Below are 13,609 nucleotides of genomic sequence, written 5' to 3' on the forward strand. Positions count from 1 at the left end.
TCCTGTGCCACCTATGAAGGGCCTGGGGCTGGGGAGTTCATAGCCTTTTCTAATGACTAGTGATGGCTGTATAAACCTGTATATGTTCCTTGACAACTTTCCCCTCATCTTAATTTTGACTCAATTTTTTCTTTCATTTTCAGTTGTATAACATATTGTTGGTATTAAAGCAAGTATGAAATATCCCAGAGATTCTAAAACATGGTGGCTTAAGGAGAAACAGCTTAGACTTGGGTGTTGGCTACAAGATAAAAGGCAAGTCTCATTGATTTAAACTTCACAGCTCCAAGAGGCACATCAGGAATTTCTGGCCAATCTTCAACAGGCAGAAAATGATCTGTTTCCTAAAGGTCACTATTCTTCAGCATCACAGGCTTAAATCATTATAATTTCCTCAGGAACAACAACTTAGAATTCAAGTTTTTAAGTATATTCTAAGTCAGTCGTGTCAAACTCAGGTAAAAGCAGGGGTCCCTAACCCATACAAAAGGATCTCTATAGGCCATATATTGACTTAGTTTTAAAATGTAGTATTATATATGTTTTATTTTATTTTTATTTATTTTGTTAAATATTTTCCCAATTACATTTAGGCCACACTTGGGAGTGTTGTGCCACATGTGGCCTGCAGGCACCTGTTTGACTACTCGTGCCTCCCCAATTCCAGCCCAGGTTGTACCAACAATGTTACTTGCGGCTACCTTGTCTGTGTAAGGCCAATAACACCAGCACGCAGGAGGGTTGCTAGCACAGGTTCTTTCATCTGCTTTTCTAAGGAAAGCAACTTTAAGGGGTTTACAATCTCACTTTAATTAAACATACATATATCATTCACTTAGTTCAGGGGAAAAAGTCAGCACCCTGAACTTCAGAGAAAACACAAACAGAAATTACAAGCAGAAATTATATAAACAGAGCAAATAACACAAATCGGCAGACAGAGCTTCTAACTGTCTGTCCATAGCAATACATACATACATAGTTACCAGAGAGAGAAGCACCAATATCTGCATTTTCAAAGACAGGGGCTCCTTAATGGCTACCCAGAGTCTCATATGGCCAAATCACAGGAACTCTTCCAATGAATGAGCTCTGGCTAACCTCAGAGTATATATACACTTCTTCAAGGTCAGCCCATAGAAGGCGTCAAAATCATGTGACTCAAACTCATGTGACTTAGGCTTTCTTGTGACTTACGCAGGTCACCAGAGACTCTTGATTCAATCAAAGACTCAATTCAAACAAAGGCAAGACTCAATCAAAGGCATTTAATTACCTTAGGCTGAGAAGAACTAGAATACCAAAAGAAAAAAGAGAAAAACAGAAAGTCCCACCTTGCTTGCCATTACACAGGTATATAGGTATAGAACATAAATCTAGCTACCAGCTTAGTAAATGGTCAGAAAAAAGAAGACACAATGATAGCAACCATACAATACCTGGCATTTCAGATAGTGCTTTAAGGTGTGCAAAGTAGGTTACTAATATTATCTCATCTGATCCCCAACAATGCTGGGAGCTAGATGCTCTTATTTCCCCCATTATGCAACTGGGAAAACTGAGGCAAATAGAAGTTAAGTGACTTGTCCCGGGTCACACAGCTAAGTAAGTGCTTGAGGTCAGATTTGAACACAGGCCTTCTTAAGTCCAGGCCCAGAGCAATATCCACTGTGCCATCCAGCTGCTAAATGAAATGAGGGTAGGTAGGATGGCTGATTGTTTTTAATGAGCTTATACTGTTTTACAGAAATCACTTGCTTCTTTTCCAAGTGCTTTATACATGGTTTTAGGATTTCTCCCTGGTATGTGGGTCATACTCGTAGACTACTCTGCCCCCCACCCAGAGAAAGGGACATTGGATTTGCAGTCAGAGGAGCGGGGTCTTAGCTCATGTAGAAGGCATCATGTAAATCCACAAGGAGTTGTGTAAAATTTCTGGGTTTCAATGGCTTCCATTGTAGAATGATGGGTTTAGACTAGATCAGGAGTTCTTAATCATTTTTGTGTCATGGTTCCCTTTGGCAGACTAATGAAGCCTTTGGACTACCTTTCAGAATAATATTAATAAATAATTGAAAGAAATGGTAAATTTTGGTTGGAGGTTATTGAGAATAAAGGTGTTATGTTTTCCCCTTCTAAGTTCACAGACCCCTTTGAAATCTATCCTCCAACCTCAGGTTAAGGACCCCCTGACTAGATGATTCCCAATGTTCCTTCTTACTCTGAATCCTCTTAAAAATTCTACAGCATTTGACTTTTCCAGTGTCCTGGTACCCTTATAACTTATCATCTCATCACGATTGCTCAAAGATTACTAACAGAAGTTCATTGATCAAATATGTCAGGTCTTCCAGCACCCTGTGTTGTTATTCATTGCGGTTAGTCTGGAGCTCGTTTGTAAGTCATTAGGCTCTCCTCTCTCTTATTACTAATAGCAATAATAGCTGATATTTCTGCCAAAAGTCTTGGTGCAGTAAATTGCACCAAGGGACTCTGGATGTATGTTATTGTTGTTATCATCATCATCATTGTTATATTTTATTATAAAATCTCATTTTAAGGTTTACATATATTATGCCATTTTGAGCCCCATAATGACTTCCTGAGGTAAGTACTACAAATATTTCTCTCTTCATCTTACAGATGAAGAAACTGAGGCTTAGAGGTGGTGGTTTGCCCCTAGTCGTACAGCTAGCTAAGAGATATTGGAAAGATTCAAAGCCACACCTTCCTGATTCTACATATATCACTCTAGCCACTACTGCAGGCTGCTTCTCTATACCCATCTTTGGTCCCAATTCCCTCTTAAACATACTGATTCTAACCTTCCCAATGTGAAGATGACTGTGACAGAAAAAAATATATATAGACATAGCAACTTTGTTGTTACACTTTCTCTGTATCATCCATTAACTTGATGTCATTCACTCAGAGAAGGAGATCTTCCCCTCTCATATTTCTCTTCTTGGTCTGATTATGGTTTTGTTGTCCTGACCCTTTTATGTATGTGTACATGCATGTGTGAGTGAGCCTCGATTTAACCCAGATTGAGCCTTCCTGGTGAGTTCCACTCTTCTAGTCTTCCTTAGCTCTTTGCCCCCTTTCAGTTGATTTCCTGTAAATTTGGAGAGCTCCCTGTGTAGCCACACTGGTCTAATTAAGTGCCATCTCTTTTTCTTTCTCTATGAACAATTGTTTCCAAATTTCACTACTGAGTCATTTTTCTTTTCAGAAGCACTGGCATTAGGATTCTCTAATTTTAATTTAATGAGGGCTTTATGTTCTGATTTTTTCACATAGTCCTACTTAACTGCTTTTCCCACAGTAGATATTCAGGAATTGTATGCTGGACTTTATGTTTTTTTTTTCTTTTTCTAACTTCAGTTTTCTTTTTTTTTTAAAGTTTTTAAATTTATTTTAAACTAAAGTACAAAATAACAAAAGGAAAAAAAGTTGCCATATACGCAGTAGAACATAAGAGAGGACTCAATAATAATACATTTCCAGTTCAAGAAAACCTATGTAATAAATACTATGCATTGTTTCCAAAGCTGTCCAGCTTTTCTTTGCTTCCTTGTAGCTTTTCCTTTGTTCTCTACTGTGCACTTTTCACTTTATTTTTCCCCTTCCCCCCCACCAAAGAAGGCTACAATTTAACATGGAGATATACGTATATACATGTGTGTATACATGTATGTATATATGACACATATACATAGATATCTACATATACATATATACACATAAATAGTCACACATATATGTAAGACCATACTATGCTTATTTCTCCTTGGCATCTGTTTCTTTGAAGGTAGATAGCATTTTCTTTGATAAGTCCAAGTCTTTTCATGTTTTTTTTCTGAATCAACAAGCTCATCATTTCCTATACCACAGCAATATTCCAACCCAATTCCATCCTATCTGACAGAATGTCTATGAAAGTTGTTTCCTCCCAATTTTCTGCATTCCTTCTATTCTTGGCTTCATAGGTTTTATTTATACAAGAAAATTTTAATTTAAAATAATCAAAATTATCCATTTTATACTTCAACAGTGCTTTCACCTTATGGTTTAAGGTCTGATACTAATGCATCTGCTCCCTTTACATCTTTTTCCCCCTGGTTTTTTGAAGTTCATGACCTTTTGTTCTTCTAAATGAATTTTATTATTATTTTTTTCTAACTCAATAAGATTTTTTTTAAGAATTTAATTGGGATAGCATTACATAGATATATTAATTACGTAAAATTTTCATTTCTTATTATGTTGGCTTCATCCATTCACAAACAATAAATATTAATTCAATTATTTAGATCTAACTTTATTTGTTCAAAAAGTGTTTTATGTTTATATTTGTATAGTTCCTGTTTCTGTTTTGGTAGGTATATTCTCAGGTATTTTATACTATGTAGTTATTTTGGTCTAAAACAATATTGAATAATATGGCTGACATATTGTGTAGTTTCTCTGTTTTTCTATTTTGATTGAATCTTTCTTAGCTTTAACTTTATCTGAAATTGTGATTACTACTCATGCTTTTTTGTATAATAAATTCTACTCCTGATCTTTATTTTATGTTTATGTGTATCTTTCATTTTTATAGCATTTCCTGAAAGCAATATATCATTGAATTCAAAATTTTAATCTGCTATCAGTTTCAATTTTATGGGTAAATTCATCCCATTCACAATCTAAGTCATAATTACTTATTGCATATTTTCCTCCTTCCTATTTTTTTCTCTCTATCATCCTTACCCTAGTCCTATCCCTTCTCATTCCTCTGCTTTACTTCTACCCACTACCTTGCCCTCTTTTTCCTTAACCTACTCACCCCTCCAAGAATCCCTGCCTTATCCTCTCCCCAAACACTAAACCCTTGTCCTCTTATTTCTTTCTGAGTATAGAAGACTTTATACCCATGCACACACACACGTACACATATACATACACACGTACGTACACATACACATACACACATGTTGTTCCCTCTTCAACTCATTCCCAATAAGAGTAGGGTTTCAGTACAGCCCACCCTCCTCGCTCCTCCTAGCTTCTTCTGTATCAGTTTTTCCTTCTTTGCCTCATTTGTATAAGATAATTGCTCCTTTTATCTCTCCTTACAGTTTTATTTTGTTTTTAGAATCACCCCATCATACTCAGCTCAGCCCAAGCCTTTCTTCAAACCACCCAAATAAAAATGATAGTCATAATAGAACTGATGATATTTCCATATATAAGAAGTACATGATTTGACCTTATTGAGTCCCTTATAATTGGGCCTTAATGTTTACTTTATATTTCTCCTGGATGTTATATGTCAAATTTGCCCTTAAGTTCTGGGGTTTTTGTCACAAATACCTTAAATTCTTTCAGTTTGTTAAATGTTTATTCTTTTTTACATTCAGGATTATACTTAACTTTGCTGGCTAAGTTGCTCTTGGTTGTAACCCCAGTTCTTTTGCTCTATGCAATATAATATTCGAAAACCTATGGTCCTTCAACAAATTTGCTGATATTTAAATTGTCTTTTTTTATTGTTGCTTCCAGTGTTTTCTCTTTAACCTGGGAGCTTTGAAACTTGGCTATGATATTCCTGTAAGTTTTTCTCCTGGGTTCTCTTGCAGTGGATTTTTTCTATTTCTGCTTTGCCTTCTTGTTCTAGAACTTCACGAAAATTTTCCTTGATAATTTCTTGTAATATTGTATTGAGTTTCTTTTTTTTTAAATCATAATTTTCAGGCAATCTGACTATTCTTATGTTATTTCTCCACCAGTTGCTTTTCTGATGTTTCATAGTCTATTCTATTTTTTCATTCTTTTGATTTTGTTTTATTATTTCTTTGCGTCTTAGAATGTCAGTAGCTTCCCTTCACCCAATTCTAGTTTTCATGTAATTATTTCTTAGGTTTTTTTGGTTCTCTATTTCAAGTTGGTTCACTTTCTTTTCATAATTTTCTTGCTTTTCTTGGATTACTTTTGTTTTATTTTCTAATTTTCCCTTAATGTCTCTTCTTTGATTATCAAAGTTCTTTTTAAATTCTTCTAAGAAATCTTTGTTCTTGGGACCATTTGACATTTCTCCTTGAAAAAGGAGTGGTTTTTTTGAGCTCCGTCATCTTCCTCTAAATATGAACACAGATCTTCTCTATTCCTACAGTAACTATCTGCGATTGGGTCCTTTCTCCTTTGCTTACTCATTTTTATTTAACTATTTTTGTTTTATTTTGGTTTTTTTAGCAGCTATTAGTGTAATCAAGTTGTAGTTCCAAAGTATGGGGAATGATGCCCCAAGCCCCAGGTCCTTCTTACTGTTTTTTTCCTGAGGTCTGACTCTGGGGCCCAACCTTGGGTTCTCCTCTCTACTCCTAAGCTACAACTAGGGCACCCAGCCACAGTGTCCTGCAAATCTTACTCCCTGTGGTGCCTCTGTTAGCTGCAAACTACAGCTGTCCTCTCTTCCCTGGAACTGAAACCAGATACTCTGCTCCCCTGCAAGTGCCCACAGCCAGCTGGATCCCCACCCCTCTGCTACTGAACTCAGCAAGTGCTAGCTCCTTCTCCCTGTAGCCACAGCCCAGAATATGCAGATCCTCACATGTATTTGGCATCCCTCAACAGTGGAAGGTCTTTCAATATTCTCCTCCTCAGTCTTCAGACACTATCGTTGAGATGAAAATTTCTATGGCCTCCCAAACCCAGCTGCCCTCAGGGCTTCTTGTTTATTGATTCCACAGAGTTGGCCTGGAAGGTGTTTTCGATTCACTTAGGCCAAACCTCTGCCCCTGGAGGTCAGGTCTTTCCTGTGTTCTTCTTAGGTTGTCTTAGGAGAACAACAGCTTTACCCTGACTTTTGTTTATTTCCACTGCTCTACCTTCTGTCTAAGGCAATGTTCCGTCTTTTTCTGTGGAGGAAATTTGGAGGGCTGAAAGTTTTCTGACAGATTCCACCATCTTCCCAGAATCCTCTTATTTCATTTTCAGTTCCAAATTATTTGCCTCTCACCTCCACCTGTCCTACCCATTTAGAAATCAATAAAAACAAGGCCATATATACATATACATATATATATATATGTATATATATATACATATATATATATGTATATATATACATATACATATATATATGCATATAGTTAAACAAGCCAATTCCTCACATTAGCCAAATCAAGAAAAAAGAAATGCTCCAACCTGCCCTCTGAGCCCACCAGTTCTCTCTCAGGAGGTGGACAGCATTTTTTAGCATGAATTTTCTGGAACTGTGGTGGGTTCCATTTGTTGATCAAAGTTCCTAAGTCTTTCAAAGTTGGTTGTCTTTATAATACCATTGTTACTCAAGAAATTGTTTGTCTAGTTCTGCTTACTTCATTTTGCATCAGTTTATTCAAGTTCAGGTTTCTCTGAAGCCCTCCCCTTCATAATTTTTATAGCACAATAGGTTTTGATTATATTCATATGCCATAACTTTTTCAGCCATTCCCCAATTAATGGCCACTCTCTGCTTCCAATTCTTTGATACCACAAAAAGAATGGCTGTAAATATTTTTAATATGCTGGACTTTGTATGTAAAAATCCTTCTACTGACCCATTGTCAGCAGAATTTAGTTAGGGGGCAAATTAAAACAAGAAAGTATCTTCTTACCACCAAAGGGAACTTTCAGGGGTCAGAAATCAATTGTGGACTCTCGTGGCATTTTAAAATCAGCAACAAAAAGATATTTTCACTCTGTTTCCCCTGATTTCTTGTATTATTATAAAAAATCACTCCTATTTACAAAGCATTTCAATCCTTGTATTATCATAGCAACTACATTTTGCTGGTTCTTCTGCCTTGATTCATTTTCTATACAGGTTTTTCTTGCTTTTCTTAATAGATATTCTTCTCACAATTTGTGTGTAAATGGAAACTTTGTAAATAGAAATCTTTAATGCATCCATGGAGCATAATATTGTAAGGACATAATAGCTTCTTACAAAGATTTGATTAGATTAGGAGGACTCTGCTCTTAAAAACAATTCACTCACTAATTTCTTTCGAATAAGTCCACATATTCATGCATTGGTTTTAATTCAAGTGAGGGTGCCCATGTATGTGCTCAGTCTTTGTTAAGAATGAAATAAGAGTCAGTGTTGAACATTAGGTGGAGGGCTGGTCTTGGCATTAGGGAGACCCAGGTTCCATTACTACCTCTGACACATATTGGCTCTATGATTGTCATCAAGTCCTTTCACCTCTCAGTGCTCCTGGCAACTCACTGTCCCTTGCGTACTGGAACTCAAAGTGAGAGGAGCTGGCTTTGAATCCTGGCTCTGCCTCTCTTTACCTGGGGAAGCCAGGGCCAGAGACATCAATTTTTGGGGCCCTGGTTTCCTCCATTGTAAGTTGAACAGGTTAGACTAAATAATCCAAAGAATCTCTTGAAGTTCTAGATCTTTAATGCTGTCTAAGGAGAGCTGGGGTTCTGCATAGGTGGGGCAAATTTTTATAAAGTTTCTTATATGGAAACAATCATAGGTATAGAAAGACCCCCACAAAAATCAGCGGGCTTATTTTCACAGAAACTCAACGCTTCTCCAACCCATCATATCATAAACATTACTCAGTGGTTTGATTTTATTCTCTTCTGTTTCCCCAAGAGAAATATCCCCATTTTCAGGGAAGAAAATAGAACAGATGCGCTTAACTGGGTGCCACATTGGTGAAGGTTAAAGCTTGCTGCTGCTGGTGCTGCTGTTGCTGCTGTACTCTTAGGTTCCAGTGTTTCCTGGGTGGCAGGCTGGCTATCTTGATTTAGTGGTAGTGACATTGCAAAATTGAGTTTAATAGAACTTATTTTGCTCAAGCCAATTTTACTTTCTGTGCTAGGTGGGTGCAATCAACATACTATCTTGGGCACAAAGGAGATAAAATTTTTCATCTATTGCCATTTTGGGTTTTCTGGGGATAACTGGCCTTATGCCTAGCTTAGATATGATTATCTTTTGCAGGTGACAATGCAGGTTCTCCTGACACTGGAAGGCTTTGGACTTCCATTCAGAGGGTACTTTCTGGCTTTTAAAATTCATATATGTGGTCATTTCCTCTACTACAACCTAGGACCCTGGATACCACTACCAGAGTAATGCCTGCTTGGTTTGAGGCTGCACATTGTTTACCTGATTCATTGTCCCTGCCCTTTTCTCTTCTTCCTCATCTTCCTCCTTCACTTCCTCTTTCTCCTACTCCTCCTCTTCCTTCCTTCTCCTACTCTTTCTTCCTCCTCCTCTCTTCCTCCTCCTCTTCCTTTCTCCTCTTCCTCTTCTTCCTTTTCCTTTCTCTTCCTCCTCTTCCTCTTCCTCCTCCCCACCTTCTGCTGTTAGCCAGTTGATGTAATGCTGACAACCCTAGTGCCTAGCTTTCCTCCACTACTTTTGATTAAGATTGCCTTGGTTGTGACAAGCCCATGCCCGTGTTTAACCTTGCAAGGTAATAGCTTCAAAGGAAACTCAGCCAAGAGGCATAGCTCTCTCTGCCACAGTAGTTACATTTCGTATTAAACATGCCTATGATATTCTCTTTTGTAAGGGGAATCTCCATGACCACATGCTCAATTATTAATCCCCTCCCCAGGGCTTTGCTTATTGCTATGACGACCTCAATAATTTCATCACACTTTTAAGCTCTTCATCTTGTGACAAATCCTGGTCACTTCTTCCTGCTTTCAAGTGAAACTTTCTAGCCTCTCTGGAGGGAGCCTTGCTCTGAAGGAGCCAAGATCCCCAAGGGGAGGCCGAAGGAAGAATGGATTACTTGTGTTCACCAAGGTGTTGGGTTCGAAGCCAACAGTTCTAGGACCCTAAAGAAAAGTCAGGGAAAGTGGAACTTCGACCTGAGAGTTATACAGAATGCTCTGTGGAAAGGTTGATCTATAGAAGACGTTTGAGCAAATGGTAAGTGGACAGTTTCTTGTCATTAAATTCTTTGGTATTTTCTAGATAAAATTGCCTTTGTGCCTTCCATCCTCCATTTGTATCATTCTTACCTCCAGGCCTTTGCATGGGCTGTTCCCCATCTGGGGAATACTTTAACTCCTTGGGATCTCCGCTTACTTTGGACCCTCCCTGACTTGCTTTGGTATTCATGATTGAAGAGCCAGGCCCTACATGGAAGTAGTCTTTGACCTTCACAAGTCTTAGGGCTTCCTTTCTGCAAAATTCTCTGTGCTTTGAATCTATTTCTCAGGGTGGGCATTGTTCCTTTGGTAGCATATAAACTCCTTGAGGGAAAGGGTTATTTTCTTTCTTCATTTTTAATCCTCAGTATCTAGAAAAGGGCCTGGCCCATTGAAGGTATTCTCTGTGCTTTGAATCTATTTCTCAGGGTGGGCATTGTTCCTTTGGTAGCATATAAACTCCTTGAGGGAAAGGGTTATTTTCTTTTTTCATTTTTAATCCTCAGTATCTAGAAAAGGGCCTGGCCCATTGAAGGTAATCAGTAAGTTCTGGTTGAATCAAATTGAACTTTAAATGATCAGTTAGGAATGAGTAAAATTGAAATCAATGGAGAAAGAGGCAGTAGGATGTTTAGAGTGTCCCAGAAGTTTTATGGAAGTTTAAAGTTTCAGTATGTTGTACGGCTTCACTTGAAATCAAGAATAAGGGATCAGACTGTGTCACAAGATGAAGAGCTTAAAAGTGTGCTGATATTATTGAGGTCATCCTAGCAATAACAAAGCACTGGGGGAGGAGATTAATGAGCTTTAAAAGCTTAAAGCTGCACTAAGACTTCTGGGACACCCTGTATATAAGCTGGGAGAAGGACCTATCTCAAGAATGGAGAAATGTGTTTAGAACAAAGGAACTGATATCCCCACTATACTCTTTTCTGGAAACACCACATCTGAAGGACTACGTTTAGTTCTGGGTACCACATTTGAGAAAGAATGCTGACAAACTAAAGGGTGTGTTAGGAGAAGGCAGTGCCCATGGGGAGGTTGATTGAAATCATGCCAATCCAGGAATCAGTTAAAGAAACCAGGAATATTTAGCCTAGAGAAAAACAAAAGCTTAGGTGGACAGGATAAGGATAGCTTTCTTTATAGCTTTTGGAGGAGAATTAGCTTGTTCAGTTTGTCCCCAGAGGACAGAGCTCTGACAATGGGTGGAGGTCACAGAGAAACAGATTTGGACTGGCCATAAGGGAAAACTTAGCAATGTTACTTGTTCAAAAATGGAATAAACCTTCTTGGGAGGTAAGGTGTTTCCCATCCTTGGAAGTATTCAAGTGGAGATTGGATGCTGGGGGAGGAGCATACAGGTTAATCTTGGATACTCAAATTCTGAGATTCTGTGATATAATCAACTTAAACAGTCAATCTCTGGATAAGAAAGGGAAAAGACCATTAAAGGGGGATGAACACTGGATAACTTCAGAAATCTTGGGAGAAGGAAATCCTTTTTGAGGAGACATAGTAACCACAGCATTTCAGAGTAGAACAGAACAACGGATTTGGATTCCAAGAGGCTGGCCTCAAATCCCAAATCTGCTACTTCCATCTCATTTGTCCTCCAGTCACTTCTTTGGGCCCCGGTTTTTTCGTCTCTAAAATAAAGATCTTAGACCAGCTGACTCGTGAGGTGTCATCTGGCTCTACTTCACCACATCTATCATGCAAGGAAAGCATAAATTAAAGCGACGTATCGGAACAAGAGGCTTTCTGGTGTGATTGAAGGTGTGTGCCCACGAGTCAGTGACAAGGCCACATCATCACGTGTGTCCTTGCACACTTCACTTTCCCCCTCAAATAAAGGCGGATGGTCTCTTAACTGTTGGCACAATTTGTCCGCTCTATATTCATTAGACTTGGAACCTGACAACCACAGAAATACATTCCTAGAACACTGGAAGTTCACAAAGCACTTTCCCACCATAGCACCAAAGGACCAATAAGTGGTGCAATTATAATTATCCTCATCTTTTTTGTTGTTTGTTGTCCAAGTATTCATGACCCTATTTGGGGTTTTCTTGGCAAAGATACTGGGGAGTTGGCCAATTCCTTCTCCAGATCATTTTACAGATGAAAAAACTGAAGCAGAGTTAAGTGACTTGCCCAGGGTCACACAGCTAGTAAGTGTCTAAGGCCAAATCTGAACCCAAATCTTCCTGACTCCAGGTGAATTGCTCTATCCACTGTACCACCCAGCTGCCCTGTCTTTTAAAAATTTTTATATTTCATTTTCTATTTTATACATTGTATACATTATTTATTTTTATATTTTATTTTGAATTTGAATGGAATAAAACAACCATTTCCATAACATAGTACAATAAAAAGACGATTGTACATGGAACTGCAAATCTCCTGTGCCCCATCTTGCAAATAAGCAGACTAGAGACCAAGAGACTAGTCCATAGCCACACAGCTGGTAAGGGATAGAGCCTGGATTTGAACCCAGGGCTCCTCCTAGATCATGGGTGCTTTTTCTGTGGCACTATCCTTCACCTGTAATAAATACATGCTCAGGGTAACCTGAAAGTTTATTTTCAGATTCTCTGCTGACCTCTCCCCCTTTTCTCCCCCTTGGCATTTAAGTAGTCAAAAGATTTATTATAAAATCCATGAACTATGTTTTCCTCAAAGGGAACCCCTCAGGCCCTCACTCAGTGCCTGTTTACTTGTAGTTCTCACACAAGTCTTAAAAGCTCAGCTAGGTGTTTTCTGAGCACATCTAATTAGAAGAAGAGCTTGCTGGAGGGAAGAATGCCATCAGTCAGACCGAGTGACCTTAAATGTCCCAATAGCAAAGATGTATGTATCTCTCTCTCTCTCACCTATTTCTCTCTCCTCTCTCTGTCTCTCATCTCTGTCTCTCATCTCTGTCTCTCCCTATATACACGTATGTATGTATACACACACACACACACACACATATACACAATACAAAGAAAAATAAATAAACAAATAAGAAAGAAAGAAAAAAGAAAAAAAATCCTGGCTGTCTGGACCCACTAAATTTAGTGGCTAGCAGTTTTGTACATCTCAATGACCCCCTTTGTCGTTTTCATTTCTTGATATATTCCTCCTTGTAAACAACCAATGAAAAAGGAGAAGTTCAAAAAAAGGTCTTGGAATGAAACTAATTGGAAGTATCAATCCAGTAAGATGGTATATGTAGTGCTACATGCCCCCCCTTTTGCAAAGAAGTAAGGGAGGTGCATTTTCTTATCTCTTTGTTGGGGATAAATTGGGTAGATAAACCTCTGACACACCACTCATTGCCTAAAGGTCATCAGTAGCGACTGGTGTAGCCCAGGAAGCTTTCTCTTGCCCCAGGAGTTTAATCATTTCAGTCCTTCTGACAGTGTTGTATTCCATGAAGAATCCATGTGGTATCACCAGGAAAATATTGGTGTACAGCTAAGTGGGACCGTGGGTGGAGTGAAAGGCCTAGGGCCAGGAGGACCAGAGACACTTACCATCCATGTGACCTTGAGCCAATTACTTAAGGTCTTGATGTCTCAATTGGTTCAGCTGTAAAATAGAGACGGGCATGGGGTGGGTGAAGGACTGGGGTGGCTGGGGGGGGCGGGGAGGGGGGAGGCTTCACTAGGAAGTTGCATTTGACTTG

The 13,609-nt window shown here is 38.6% G+C and overlaps 1 protein-coding gene across 1 annotated transcript in view; it reads left to right on the forward strand.

Annotated features, from left to right (window-relative positions):
- Nucleotides 1–13,609, forward strand: part of LOC118847055 (multiple epidermal growth factor-like domains protein 6) — a 773,415-nt gene that overhangs the window by 8,758 nt on the left and 751,048 nt on the right. The window lies entirely within an intron of this gene.

The sequence above is a fragment of the Trichosurus vulpecula genome, chromosome 4, assembly GCF_011100635.1.
Source record: "Trichosurus vulpecula isolate mTriVul1 chromosome 4, mTriVul1.pri, whole genome shotgun sequence".
Taxonomy (NCBI): domain Eukaryota; kingdom Metazoa; phylum Chordata; class Mammalia; order Diprotodontia; family Phalangeridae; genus Trichosurus; species Trichosurus vulpecula.